Here is a 13,379-nt window from a genome sequence, read left to right on the forward strand (position 1 = left end):
CTCAGTGGCAATGTGGGAGTAGGGTGGCATCATGTCACCCAGCCTGCAGTGTGATCTGTCTGTAGGTGTTCTTTCTCCCACACTCTCCCTCTCTCTTCCTTTATTCATGACAGGCAGGGCAAGTGTGGGGAGAAAAGAACAGGATGGGTATATGTGGAGGAGTCACTTTCATTTAATGTACCCCCCATTCTTTATTTAAGGGTTTATTTCTAGATCACAGGGGTGGGGATATGTAACTGAAATTATTTAAATTGTATTGTAATCATCTCAAAAATGAGATTAAATTGAGGCACTGAGAAGAGACAAGAGATAAAACACCCCCAACACACACATAGTCATACAGCACTTGATTTAGAATTAAAGGCCCTATATTTAACAAAGAGCTTTATCACTTACCTTGCTCTACTAAGGATGGTCTCAGGTGAAGCTGGCTAGACTGATGTTCCTCTCATTAAAAACATGGCAAAAGTGTAACAGAATCTGAGAGCACCTTCCCTTTATCTTCCTTAACAAATTGTGCCTTAAATCCAGCGTACTCAGAAATAAAGGATAACGATCATTTGGGTAAGGAGAGAAGAAGACACACTCACATGCAGACATAAACAATAATAGAGGAAGAATAAATGTGAGAATCACTGGGAATTTTATCAAAAATAAATGTTACATAAATTCAAAGGACAAGATAGGTGTGCATCACAGAATTCAGATTCTTTGTGGCTCCAAAGGACAAAATTGGCAACAGCTAGTGAAACTTACCGGAAACAAATTTTAGGCAAGTAATGAATTGATTAATTGAAGAGTTTTTAAATGAGGTAACCATGTTTTGTTTTTAAGAATAGCTAATTGGACCAGGTATCCAGTGTGGTAGCATATATTTTTGAGTCTAGCACTTGGGATGCAGAGGCAAGCACATTTTTGTGAGGTCTTAGCCACTATGGTTTGTAGTAAGGAGTTCCAGGACAGCCAGAGATACATAGTGAAGAAAACCAAACCAACCAAACAACCAAACAACCAACCCTACATCCCAAAATCCCGTGTCTCTAATATAGTTGATGAAAGTGATCTTTCTCTTCTCTTCTTCTTCTTCTTCTTCTTCTTCTTCTTCTTCTTCTTCTTCTCCTCTTCTTCTTCTTCTTCTTCTTCTTCCTCTTCCTCTCTCTCTCTGTCTCTGTCTCTCTCTCTGTCTGTCTCTGTCTGTCTCTGTCTCTCTCTGTCTCTGTCTCTCTGTCTCTCTGTCTCTCTGTCTCTCTCTCTCTCTGTCTCTCTCTGTCTCTCTCTCTCTCTCTCTCTCTCTCTCTCTCTCTCTCTCTCTCTCTCTCTCTCTCTCTCTGCTACTGAGAATTCAGCCAACTGTTTTTATGCTTTCAGAAGCATCCCACATCCCTTTTTCTTTTTATACCGGTGAAGAGTATGGCCACGAGAGGGCAGTAGGGGACGTTTGTCAGACACTTTGATGTGTTGAGTAAACTCGGTGTGTTCAATCTCCATCGGGGAATTCGAAGACCCTGAGACCTTGCAGGGGTATAGCTTGCACAGGCCCTCGCGGGAAAGCCATAGCCGCGGTTGCAAATTCACAGACTACGAGCCAAGGAATCAAGACCCGTGAGCGCGGAAGCAACCAGGACTGAAAAATCCTCTTTTCTGGGGATATTAAAGTTGTCTTAATCTTCTAGCCATTACCCTCTGCCTCCAGTACGAGGCGGGCTCGCGGGTCTGGATAATGCAAACGCTCCTGATACTATGGTTTCCACAGCACCCACCCGAGTCAGCCCCTGCCCTACGTTCCCAATGGAACAGGAAACCGGAGATGCAAAGCCAGACTCCTCTTAAAAATGTAGAAATAATTATCAATAATTTCAAACCTCTTTTGACAGCTCGTTGGCTTTCTAGAATTTGTAGGGTAGAGAAATTTGCTGTTCCGAAATCCGACACCCCATCTCAAGCCCATCAGCAATACATGTCCCTCCACACTCACCCCTAGCTCACAGGTGAAGAGAAAGGAGGGGAGGCTTTGCTTGGTGACAGGTGATGCCACACGAGGGGATGGGGTGCTCTCGTCACTCTGATCCCCTCCCGAAGCCTAGCCAGCTGGCTTACCAGGCCCTAAGACATGAGTCCCTAGACTCTGGTACAACCTTTCTGGTCCCTTGACTACTGACAGTGTCTGGTGGTCCAAGCTGAGCGAGGAGAACGCCTGCAGAGCCGTAGCTCTGCCGGGTTCTTGGGTGGACAGGCTAGGGTATTCGGTCTGCGCGGGCGGGGCGCGTGGGCGGGGAGGGGGTTAACGCGGCCTCTATGATAATGAGCTGAGCGGTAATATAGGAGGCCGGCTGAGGGCGCCGCCACCGGAGCTGAGCTGAGCCGCGCTGCGCGCAGCACTGTCCGCGCAGAGCCGAGCGGGGGCGGCGGGAGCAGCTGCCGGGATCCTTCAGCTGAAGACCAGCGATCAGATCTGGTGGACCCGTGAGCCGTGGAGCCGCGGGGAGCTTACGGGCCCGGTCGCAGACAGAGCTGGCAGCGGTTCCTGGAGGAAATAGGGCCGAGCGAGCCAGGAGCAGAAGGGAAGGAAGCGCGGGATCGCTGATGTCAGAGCAGCCCGGAAAGTCGTGCTGGAGAAAACTGAAGACACCCGGCTTTGAGCCGCCCCGGAGGGACCCTGCGGGACCCCACGCCCCTTCGCAACCGGGTCCCTGCGCACAAGCGACTGGGACGAAGACGCGAGGAACCATTCGGGGGCCACCCCAGGAATACAGGCAAGCGCCCGGCGCGGGCCGAGGATTTTAATGATCCTGGGTTACATGTGGACCTGGCTGCCAGTGTGACTCCCGTCAGGCAGGACTGGGCGCACGCTGCCCTGGGCAACCGCCAGTCGAGCGGACGAAGAGGGGACGCAGGGACAGACAGACACTGCCGAGCTGGGTAAGCAGCGCCCTCCGCCCTTTCCCCGAGCGCGCTCCCGCGGCGGTTCCTCCGGCGCAGCCTCCCCAGGTCCCCTTGGGGTCCCGGCCCCGGCCCCGGCCCCGGCTTGGTTGTGGCGGCGAGTATCCGCGCGTGATCCGCCACTTTCGCAGCTGCAGTCTCCTGTCCAGGCTTCCGGGCCATAGACTCCAGCGGCTCTGGTGGTTCCGGCGCTCCGTGGCGCGCTTATAGCGCGCACCTGCCGGCTGTCTGCAGCTCTGGGGAGCGCCTGAGCGACGAGGTCGTCCCAGGGTTGGAGCCCAGAGAGGGCCTCCGAGGCACTAGCAAGATAGCCTGGAGCGACTATGGCCCAGGGCCGGTTGGGGGGCGTTCACCAGGCAGTGTAGTCCCGGGTGGCCGCTGGCTGTTCCAGTGGTTCAGTAGACTGGGAATCACCGGGAAGGAGAAGGCATCCTTTGCGTGTGTTCCGGGAAGCTGTGAGAACGGTTTGGAAGCACTGTGGTTAAGTGTTCCTGTCCCCATCCCCCATGGCATAGTGCCCAGCTGGGGCCGGCCCCCTTGGTTTGAGCAACAGTGGTGCTGGTTGAAGTGGGAGTTTGTCCAGAGTCCAAGAGGCTCCTTAAAGCTCATTTCCCTCCATGTACTCTTTTTTGCCCTACCTCACGAAGTGATAGGATCTTAGAAAATTCCAGTTTCTTTTACTCATAGGTAGTCTTCGTAAATGTTCATCTTGAACTATATGTCAAAAGCTGAAAATGTCATTCCTAGGGCCCTCAAAAATGTCCACCTGTTTAACATGACCCTTGCCCTAGGAGGAGCTACCTCTTCAAATAGCTCAAGTAGAGATAAGAGGGAGAAAAAGCGGGGGGGGGGGCGCAACTTGGGAGAACAGGTCAGTCCCTCCATCTGGAAAGGAGAGCGAGTAGTTGTTGAGGGCAAGAATGTTCAGTGGAGATCCAAGATCACAGACAGATTAACTCTCTAGCCACTCGTATGCACAACAGACAGAGGTGGATGGCTTTGGGGAGTGAGGCTACCAGATGTCTCTGAAGGCCATCTGTGGGGGATTAGACATTTTGAGACACAGCCATCCTTGCAGTGGACCAGGTCTGTACAGTTGAGTATCTGGGCTAGAACACAGGCAATACTGAGATGGCCGCTTTCAACAGACCTGGAGTCAGGTTCAGCTCTCTGCAATTCCACACAATAGCAGGCCTGTCATACTCAGTCTCTTTCCAGATCTTGAAACTTCATTCTTCCCTCTGGGCTGACTCTGAATGTTAGGGCTTTCCAGTAAGAACCAGTGCTCCTAGAAGAGCCTAACCCTGGCTGGAGGAATTCAGCTGTTCCTAATTGAAATGCACAACTTTCTGTGTAATCACCCTGGAAAACTCCTACAGTTGCAAGCAGCCCTCCATCCGCTGACCTCCAGGCAGGAAGATAGAAGAATTCATTAACTTCTCTTCTCCCCACAGAGCATCATTGGAAGTAATTACCTGTGATCTCTGCTGGGTGGCCTAGGGGTGGAAAATTGAGAGAGGGCAGGGAACCAAGGAAACAGAGTGGAATCTGGCCCCGTACCCCAGGAGGTTGCTTTTTTTGTTTGTCTTCTACCTGACATCACCTCCTCTTAGTGCTAAGCCCCCACCCAACCCACAACTTGCCTCTACTACCACTAGTATTACCTAAAGAACCTGTCTTCTCCTTTTCACAGTTAATCTTGTCCAAAAAACTGTTGATAAAGGGGGCTGTGAAGACTGATCTCTCTGTTCCCATACTGTCCTCGGAAAATTTGCACCGTGGGGGTAAATAGTCTTGAAAAACAAAAGAATATGGCTTTTGACCCATCTATAGAGGACACTCTGCTGAAGAGCAGCAAGCCCTGAAGTGCCAACGACTTGGATAGTTTTCCCTCCAAGGGAAAAAAAGGCAAGGGGGTCTCTCGGCTGTTCCATTTTCATTGTTGTCAGGGCATAGGGACAAGGACCCTCACAGACTGGATCCAGGCAGGGGTGAAGAACAGCTGGCCTTTTGGCCTAAGACTAAAGGAAGAACAGACAATAATAACATATGACCGTCACTCAAGACTATGCCATCCCAAGGCTGCTGGTCCCTATCAGAGCTGTTCCAAACATCTCTCCTGTCTCTAGACTGTCAATGAAGGACTGCCCTCCAACATCCTTGACCAAGAGAAGTTGTATATGTGGTAGATGGTTAAGTTCAGCATCTGTTTTGCAGGAGTTATGTGCTCTAAATAAGGTTGGGAAGCCTCAAAGAACAGCCTCTACTAGGCCCCCTCTCCTGCTTACAAATACTCCTGATTATTCAGCTAATCTTTATTTCATGGGCAAGGAGACACAGGAGCAGGAGGGGAAGCCAGTGACATGCTTAAATACACAGGACAGCAGCTGGCAGGAGCTTTAAGCTTGCCAGCACAAGCAATCCCGAAATATTTCTGGTGCTGGAGTCATCACTGTTTGTGGAGCCTTATGGTTTCTATTCCACCTTGCTTTCTATGACTGCCTCTGGAAGATACAGGATTTGGTGTCGGGGAGGCAATTCCTGTTTCCAGTCCCCCCTCCCCAGCTGTCTTCCTGCATTGCCACACAGCTGTCTCTTCACAGAGAGAGTAGGGTACAATATACTTCTGTCCATTATGGCAAATGGAGAGGCAACCAGAGCCAACCCCCCTCCTAACCCCATGCAGATCATAAAGAGACAGGAGCATTGTGTTACAGTCTGTTAGCTGCATCCCAAGACTGCCTACAGGAAAGCAAGAGAAGTGGGCTTTGAGGTGCTGGATGAAGTTTTTACAGCTAATATGTACAGCACCCCAACACTACCTTTCTCCTATTGTTAACCCTCCCCCCAGGGCTGTCTGTTATCAATTCATTCTATGTGAGTGTTCTGTTTCTCCCCCATCACATATGCTCAGTTCAAACAATGATGAATGGAACCGATTCCCTTATGGGAAACAGTTTTTTCACTTAGTTACAAAGATTTCATGCCTGATTAGAGCAAATGAGGGGTGGGTGTGCCATCCCCTGCTTTTTTTTTTTTTTTTTTTTTTTTGTCATTTCTAAAGGTGAACCCCCCTGTGGAGACAAAAAGAAAGGCAGTTCCACTGGGGTCAAACAGCTGGTCCCATTGCGCCTATTGGGAATGGCTGGTCTGAAGAAGCCACCCCTTTCCTCTGCTCAACCCCCAGACTTCTTTGGGCCCTACTTCCTAGTATATGGGCATATGGAACCTCTGTATGACTCATTGCTCAATATTAAATTGGAGGGCAGGAATAGAAGCGAGAATCGTTTTTGTTGGGGATAAGGTCCCTATGGAGTTCTAGTATGAGATGAGAGAAGGAAGAGAGGGTGATAAGAAAGGCTTACAACTGAGCTCCTCCAGAAAGTTCCCTGATCCAGCAGCTGGTTAATCATTATCCTGACTTGGTCTGGCTTAGTCTCTCATCTGGGTGGCAGGTTATCTCTGGGAAACCCTGAGAACCAGCAGGTGTTCTCCGGCAGTCTTCTCCGAACAGAGTGGTTGGTATTGCCCTTCTCTGCTGTCTTTCTATAGTCCATGGCATAGTACCTGACCCATTCACTCTCCCCTCTTCTTCTTTAAGCACCCCCTCCTTACCTGTCCATTTGTCCAGGCTTTACCAATTGTTTACATATCAGGGTGCAGCCAGGGACTGAGGAGAAGACAAGGGCTGGTAGAGTTGAGAGGTCTGGCTTCACATGGAACTCCAAGCAATTTGGGTACAAATAGTGACCAGTTTGTTTGAAAATGAGTTAGAGGGGGATAGAGAAGGGAGTTTGAACAAAGCCTCTTGTTCTTCCTACCGACCGAAAGACTGGTTCACTAGACTCTGAAGGGCTCTAGCCTGTGGTCCTGTTCTAGATATCTGAGGTTAGATCACTTGATAGGAGGTCCTCCCAAAGTACTTGGCTCATCAGAGCTGCCTTGCTGAACTCCACAGAAAAGCAGGTAGAGATGGAGCATGTAGCTCAAGATACAGGCATGAAGGCACACTTGCCATAATAGAAGTCAGGATGTAGACAAGGTCTCAGATAAACAGAGAGACAGGCAGGAAACACAGGGAAGATAAAGATACTGACAGTGTACTGAGATGGGAGAGCCAGTGACTGAGCCCCAGGCACAGGCTCCTTCAGTGAGTTCAGAGCCTGAGGCTCTGGGATGCAGGAAGCCAAAGTAGCAGGTTTTCTCCACTAGAGGGGACTCTTCAAAACCACAGGTTCTGAAATACTGGCTTTTTTGCTTTTTTTTTCCTTTTTTGGGGGGAGTCGGGGGAGGGGGGCTATACTGGAAACCCCCAGCCATTACTGCTCAGAGACCACAACTGGAATGGCAGAGGGCAGAAACCCCCAGCCATTACTGCTCAGAGACCACAACTGGAATGGCAGAGGGCAGAGCTGGAACTTTTCACCCCTGTTTGGCACAGAGGAATGAGATTAGGGGAGAGAAGGGCCCGAGAAGTAAGGGTCAGCTTCATTATAAAATGTTCACCAGGCTTACAGGGGAGGCTAGCATCATAGGGAATGTATAGGTTCCTGTGCATGTGTGTGTGTGTGTGTGTGTGTGTGTGTGTGTGTGTGTGTGTAGATATAACTCTGAGAGGCCAGCCCCACAGGACTTGTCTGGGTTTAGGGGGCTGAGAGAGGCTTAACCCACACAGTTCATGTCTGGGTGGCTAGGGGAAGGGATGTTATATTCAAGTCAGCAGGCAGTTCAGTCCTGGATGTCTCATCAAGAGACTCTTGCCTTTTTTTTTTTAAAACCAGCAAGTAAAATTTTGGCCCATCCCCAAGTCCCTGTCACAGGCCTGCTTGTCTTCTCACTCCCTAATGTGGATTTCCAGCCAGTCTCAGCAGTGGCAACACTGCTCCGAGGGAGACTTTTTTTTAAAAAAGACCTTTCAGGAACTAAATGCATGTCAACGTTGTATCACTGACTTAATCTTTGTCTTCATATTCTCCCTGGGAGCCTGTCTCTGAATTCTAATTCCCCCTTTCATTTCAATGGAGGACAATATTGAGGGAGAACAGGCACAGAGTGCAGAGGCTTCTCTCATCCACAGAGATAATAACTGTACAATAGTAGATGGAAAAATATTGAAGTTTGGGGATGGGCAGGGAATCAGAGATCAGTGTCCCTCCAGATCTGATACCATCCCCTGATATTTAATCTCAGCTTCCCTCTGGCTTAAACTTACCAAGGGTCAAGAGTGGAGTGGAGGGAGGACATAGGGAAAGAAAGGAGCAAAACAAGATAAATGTGTCCGGTTATGAAAGTTTAATCCTGCTTTTCCTTGCCTGAAATTACTTTCAGGATGAGAGAAAGAGCAGTAAGTTCAACTTGTCTTTCAGAAGCAGGGTGGGGAGGGGCCCTGGGGCACAGACTGAATATGTGGTAAGGTAAATGACTCTTTTCCCTCTATGACCCCCAACATGCATGTGTGTGCAGACTTGCACACAACACACATACAACACACACACCTCAGAGGCTTCCAGAGCCTTCTGGAAGCCCCATTTCTGCCCTGCTCCACCTTGAAGACTCAGACTCACAGACTTTCTTTTTTATGTTTAAACAGCCTACATTGTAGCTTTGGTTTCTCCTTTGGATGTTAAGAGAACATTGAGTATTTGAGCTACTGTTTCTGCCCCTTATGGCAAGCCACACAGACACTGAAAGCAGGAATCAGAACACATTCAGATTTAAATAGGTGCAGATCGATCTTGTGCTTGTGTGCTGCCAAAAATGTGGTAACTCAAAGCCCAGGGATAGAAGGGCAAAAGCTTCTGCCTTCAAGGAACCACAACCGCAATGTCTGGAGCTGAGGGAGAGAACTGCGCAACCACACACCCCCAGGCACCAGGCAAAGAAGGCAGGGTGGGGTTAGCCATGACTAGCCTCCATCCCTTCCTGAAGAAGGTTGTTGTTCAGAGCTTGTACCCTGTGTCACTCAGGCATGGCAGATTTCTGGGAGGAACTGGCTGGTGCCTGAGAAATCCAGGGTCCTATTAGTAGGAGCCATTTAATTCTACCTCCCTACCCTCTGCCCCTCCCCCATGGGTGAGGCAGCACTAGAGTTGTTTCCTACAGCACCATTTCTCACAGCAAAGTTTGGAGAGGTTTTCCTGCTGCATTCTTCCCCAATATACCAGAAGTGGAAGTGAGGACTAGTGTGGTTGGTTCAACAGGAAATGTCACTGTTTGTCCCTGTTTCAGCCTGAGTGTCCTGAATGAATCCTATCTGAGATGAAATCCAAGGAGGTCTAGGAGAGGGAGGTAGATGTCAGCTCTCTTGGGGACTCTGATCCCATCATGGGAAATAGAACTTCCTGAACCTTAGGGTGGAGGGCCTTGTACTAGGGTGTCCCAGACTAGGGATAGGCCTGGGCTTCAAGAGACCTGAGAAGCCCTTACAGTTATGCCCTGGAACATCTATGTGGGTATGTGAATGGGTTTTTCTTGGAGACAGGCCTGCTAATCTACCCATTGTAAAGAATCTCTGGAGTTTAGGCCTTGTACTATAGCTGGCAACTTGGCTTCTCAAGTGTCAACCCAGTACAGCTACTCTGCTGTGGACAGAAAACTTGTGTGAGGCTCACTTAGAGTGAGTAAGAACACTCCAGGGACAGCTCAGACTGCTGGGGAAGCCACCATGACAACTTTTCTGTAATCATACCAGGCACATGACCTTTCTAAGCAGGAGATAGGCTAGGAGAGGGGTGGGCTTAGGAAGGGTGGGTAGAAAGCTCTGCCTCCCTGTGGAGACTGAGGACCAGAAGGCTGGCAAAGTGGCAAGGGGATGTGGCAGCTTTGAAGTTGTTTCCTGCTTCTAAAAGTGAAAGGTCTCTACTGAGTTGAATAAATATTACACTGGCTTCTGACCTCTCACCTTCCCTGTCTGTCCCCCATCTCCACTTCCTCCCCTTCACTTTCTTCAGGAACAAAAATACCTGAAGGAGAAGAGTCTGGTTTCTGAACTCCCTGAAGGACTATTTCTCAGTAGAACCCAAGCACCTTCCCCATTGTGAGCCAGCAGAGCCCCACTCTGGGTCTCCACTTCAAGTCTAAGTGCTGGTGTTTCTGAGGGTGACCAGAGACCTAGAGTAGGATGGCTGACCCCCAGCTTCAATCTCCCTGAAGCTTCCCAGCTTATCCTTTCACAGTCAGTGACAGAAACCTGCAGCACCAGGACTTCTGTAAGGTACCCCCAGGTTCTGTAAACACCTCCAGGTTTACCTAGAAGAATGCAATTCTTATCTGAGTGCCCAGGCAGCAATCCCTCCAGGTTTTCAACTCAAGCACTTTGGGAGTAATATGAACCACATGTGTAGTTGGGACCAGGAAGCCTCACACATAGGGTGTGAGACCTACTAAGAGCCAGACAGATGGCCAGGAAGAGTGTGGTGTCACACAGGCTCCTGCTACATAAGAACAAAGGAGGAACAAAGGGTTTCCCTTCACACTTTCTGCACCCTTCCTGGGGGCTTCTCAACCTGTTGACTGCTCCATACCTCCATTTGCTCCCTGGTAGCAGGAGGGAGAGGAGAGCATGCCTGACACTCTGGTGAGCTGATTCCTCCCTCCAACCCAGTACCTCTGTCTCTGTCTGTGCCATGTGATAGGGTTTGTTTGTTTGTTTGTTTGTTTGTACATTGTGATGTTCAAGAGCTTTTATTTGTCTGTGCTTCTGGAGCTAGGTAGAAGATGTGTTAAGTGAGTTAGGAAAATGATGAGTGCTGCCAACTGGAAAAGTTATTCTAAAATCCAGAGCAGAATAAAACCAGGGGTGTTCTCCCCCATAGTCTCTATATTTATTTAGAATTTTCTAAAACGGTAAGATCTCACTTAAAGAAAATGTGTGTGCTTAGAGTATAAAGAGCCAGTTACTGAGTGGAGTCTGGAAAGAGGAAAAACCCATGGTAGCTCTGGCACTGAGGCCACAGGCATTGTTTATGGCTGGCATTTAAATATGGGAGTTGAGATTTGAATCCTGACTTTGCTGTGTTTGGGTTTTTTAATATCCTCTACTCTTAGGAGTAGAGAAGGACCTGGTCTTAGAGCAAGTCAGTTGGCATTGTTCTGAGAGTCAACCTCCAGAAAAAGGCCAGTTCCTTGGGCTCAGATGCCTGGCTGCATTTAGGAGGTGCTGTCCCATACAGAAATAGGTATGCAAAGGACAAACACAATAGGAAGAGTGTTGGCAGGTCCAGAGGGCCCAAAGGCTTGGGTCCAATCCTTGGCCTTTGCCCAGCATTGGTCATGCTATGTAGCACAGCTGGGGGAAAGCATTAGCTGTCATCTCTTAGATCCATACACTGTCCCCTGGCCAAACTGGGAGAGGGCCTCATTCCTTTCTGGAGTACAGAACATGGGAATGTGATATTGAAAAGATATCCCTGCATGCTTGGCAGTACTATCCAAAAGCCTGCTTCAGAAAATGGAGACAAGCATGACATGATGCCTCAATTCTCTTTACTAAACATGAGTTGCAAAATGAACAGGTGTGCTGTGTAGAACACTTGGGAAGTATGCCTGAGTATCTGAAAATGGCTTTAACCCAAGTTCAAATAATAGCTAAGAAACTCAAGCCCAAGCTGAATGGTAGATTGTCCTGCATCACACAGCAAGTCATTATTCACGTACTTCGTTTGTTCCTGCCCACTATCCCTGCCTACTTTACCACATTTCTCCCCAGCTTCTTGCTGCCATCCTTTACCCAGTTATATCCTCATCTTGCTATTCCTGGGTTTGGCTAGACACACAGCTCATGATGAAGCAGTATCCTCAGGAGAACTCACTATGCCTCTTTTCTGCCCATCTGCTGGCCTTTAGCACACAAACACAGTTCCTACTGGCACTGAGCAGTGTGGGGAGAAAGACTTCCCCTCTTTTCAATAGCTCCAACCAGCTTTCTTCCATCCATCTCCAGTCTTGCTATTTGCACAGTCAATGGCTCTGGCAAGGCCAGGCGGCCTTTCCCTCCTGAGAGGCACTGTGGGCACTGTTTGTGTTTCGGTCTCTATAGACTCAGCATTCACAACTTGAAGAGGCTGAGACAATGACCCCAGCAGCTGCCTGCAGACTGCTGGCTGGGAGGCACAGACCAAGAGCTCTGACTCTCAGGGATCTGCCTGAAGAGGGGCAAGAGGCAGGGAGTGTCAGGCCACCAGGGTTATGCCCTTTGCACCTGTGGGCTTTCCCAAGCAGCTGTGCCTGGCCTTGAAGGATGGGGAGGGGGGAGTAATCCAGAGAACTTGTTCAGATCTCTAATTTCTACTATACACCCCCTACATTGTTGTTACAGTGTTCTCCTAGCTATGCTGTGAAGTCTTGGGGGTAGGGAGTTAAGGGAAGTGAGGGACATGACTGCTGGTTTGCACACTGGAAAGACCAGAGAGGAATGAAAGCTTAGTCGGGGGTCTGTTCAGATAGGGGAAATGTGCTTTACTTTTAAGGAGTTTGAACATGGAACTGGCTAATTCAGTTTGACTGAATAAATGTTTATAGAATATGTGCCATGGGCTGAACATGATGAAAGGAAGATAAGTCACCTCTCTGGCTCTTGAAGATCTGAGAGGTAGGAGAGAGCATGAGCACACAAACAATCATTATATGTATTGTGGAAAAATAGAAGAGAGACATGAACCAGAAATATCCAACTCGGGCAGAGGCCATCTATGGAGGACATGTTCTACATCATTTGGAGAAGCAATAGTTCAAAGATAACCAGGTCTCCAGTAATGAGTTGTTTTTTTTATAGATTTAAAAAAATAAACAGGTGTAATATGTAGAATGTTTGGGAAATGTTTCTGTATATTTGAAAGGTGGGTCAGAAAGGCAAATTAGCTGATTGCTGAGTTCTCTACCCACTTCTGGCCCTTGCTTTGCTTTTCAGCAAATTCACTGAAGGACTGTAGAGGAGAACAGGGTAGTTTCAGGTCTAAACAAATGACCCACAGCTACTAATCATAATTCCCAAGTAGAATTAGTGCTCACAACTTTGTTACCATAGCTGGCCTCAGAACAGGGTCCTAGGAAGGTTGGGCTGGGATTAACCCTGGTTTCCCCTGGAGCCAGAGTGCTACTAATCATGTTAAAATTAGCACTCTCTTTACATGCAGGGGCAGAGCTGCTGAACTAAGGTTTGGTCAATTCTCTGCTAGCACAGCTCTAACTTCTAATCACTGTCATAAACAGGACTGAAGCAGCTGCTCACTCCAGTCTATTATCAGCTTGGTTGGAGACAGAGAAATTTAAATGACAGTAAGATGCTTAGCAAAAAAACCCGAAAGTCAGTGTTAAAAATAAAGAAAACAAGACAGCTTGTTTCATTGAAATAGAAGAGTTATTAAACAGCCCTGAATTAATTAGTGATCTGACAAGTCTGGGGATAGAAGAACAGGAGGTGGGGCTGAGAGCTAGGAGAC

General features: G+C 48.5%; 1 protein-coding gene across 1 annotated transcript in view; it reads left to right on the forward strand.

Moving 5' to 3' along the window:
- Nucleotides 1-2,326: 2,326 nt before the first annotated feature.
- Plxna2 (plexin A2) overlaps nt 2,327-13,379 on the forward strand; it is a 194,176-nt gene continuing 183,123 nt past the window's right edge. The window contains exon 1 of the mRNA XM_021173227.3: nt 2,327-2,919. The gene's annotated coding sequence lies outside the window, so the exon portion shown is untranslated. The remainder of the gene's footprint in view (nt 2,920-13,379) is intronic.

This window comes from Mus caroli, unplaced genomic scaffold (genome assembly GCF_978045245.1).
Source record: "Mus caroli unplaced genomic scaffold, Mus_caroli_1 scaffold_1, whole genome shotgun sequence".
In the NCBI taxonomy this organism is placed as follows: domain Eukaryota; kingdom Metazoa; phylum Chordata; class Mammalia; order Rodentia; family Muridae; genus Mus; species Mus caroli.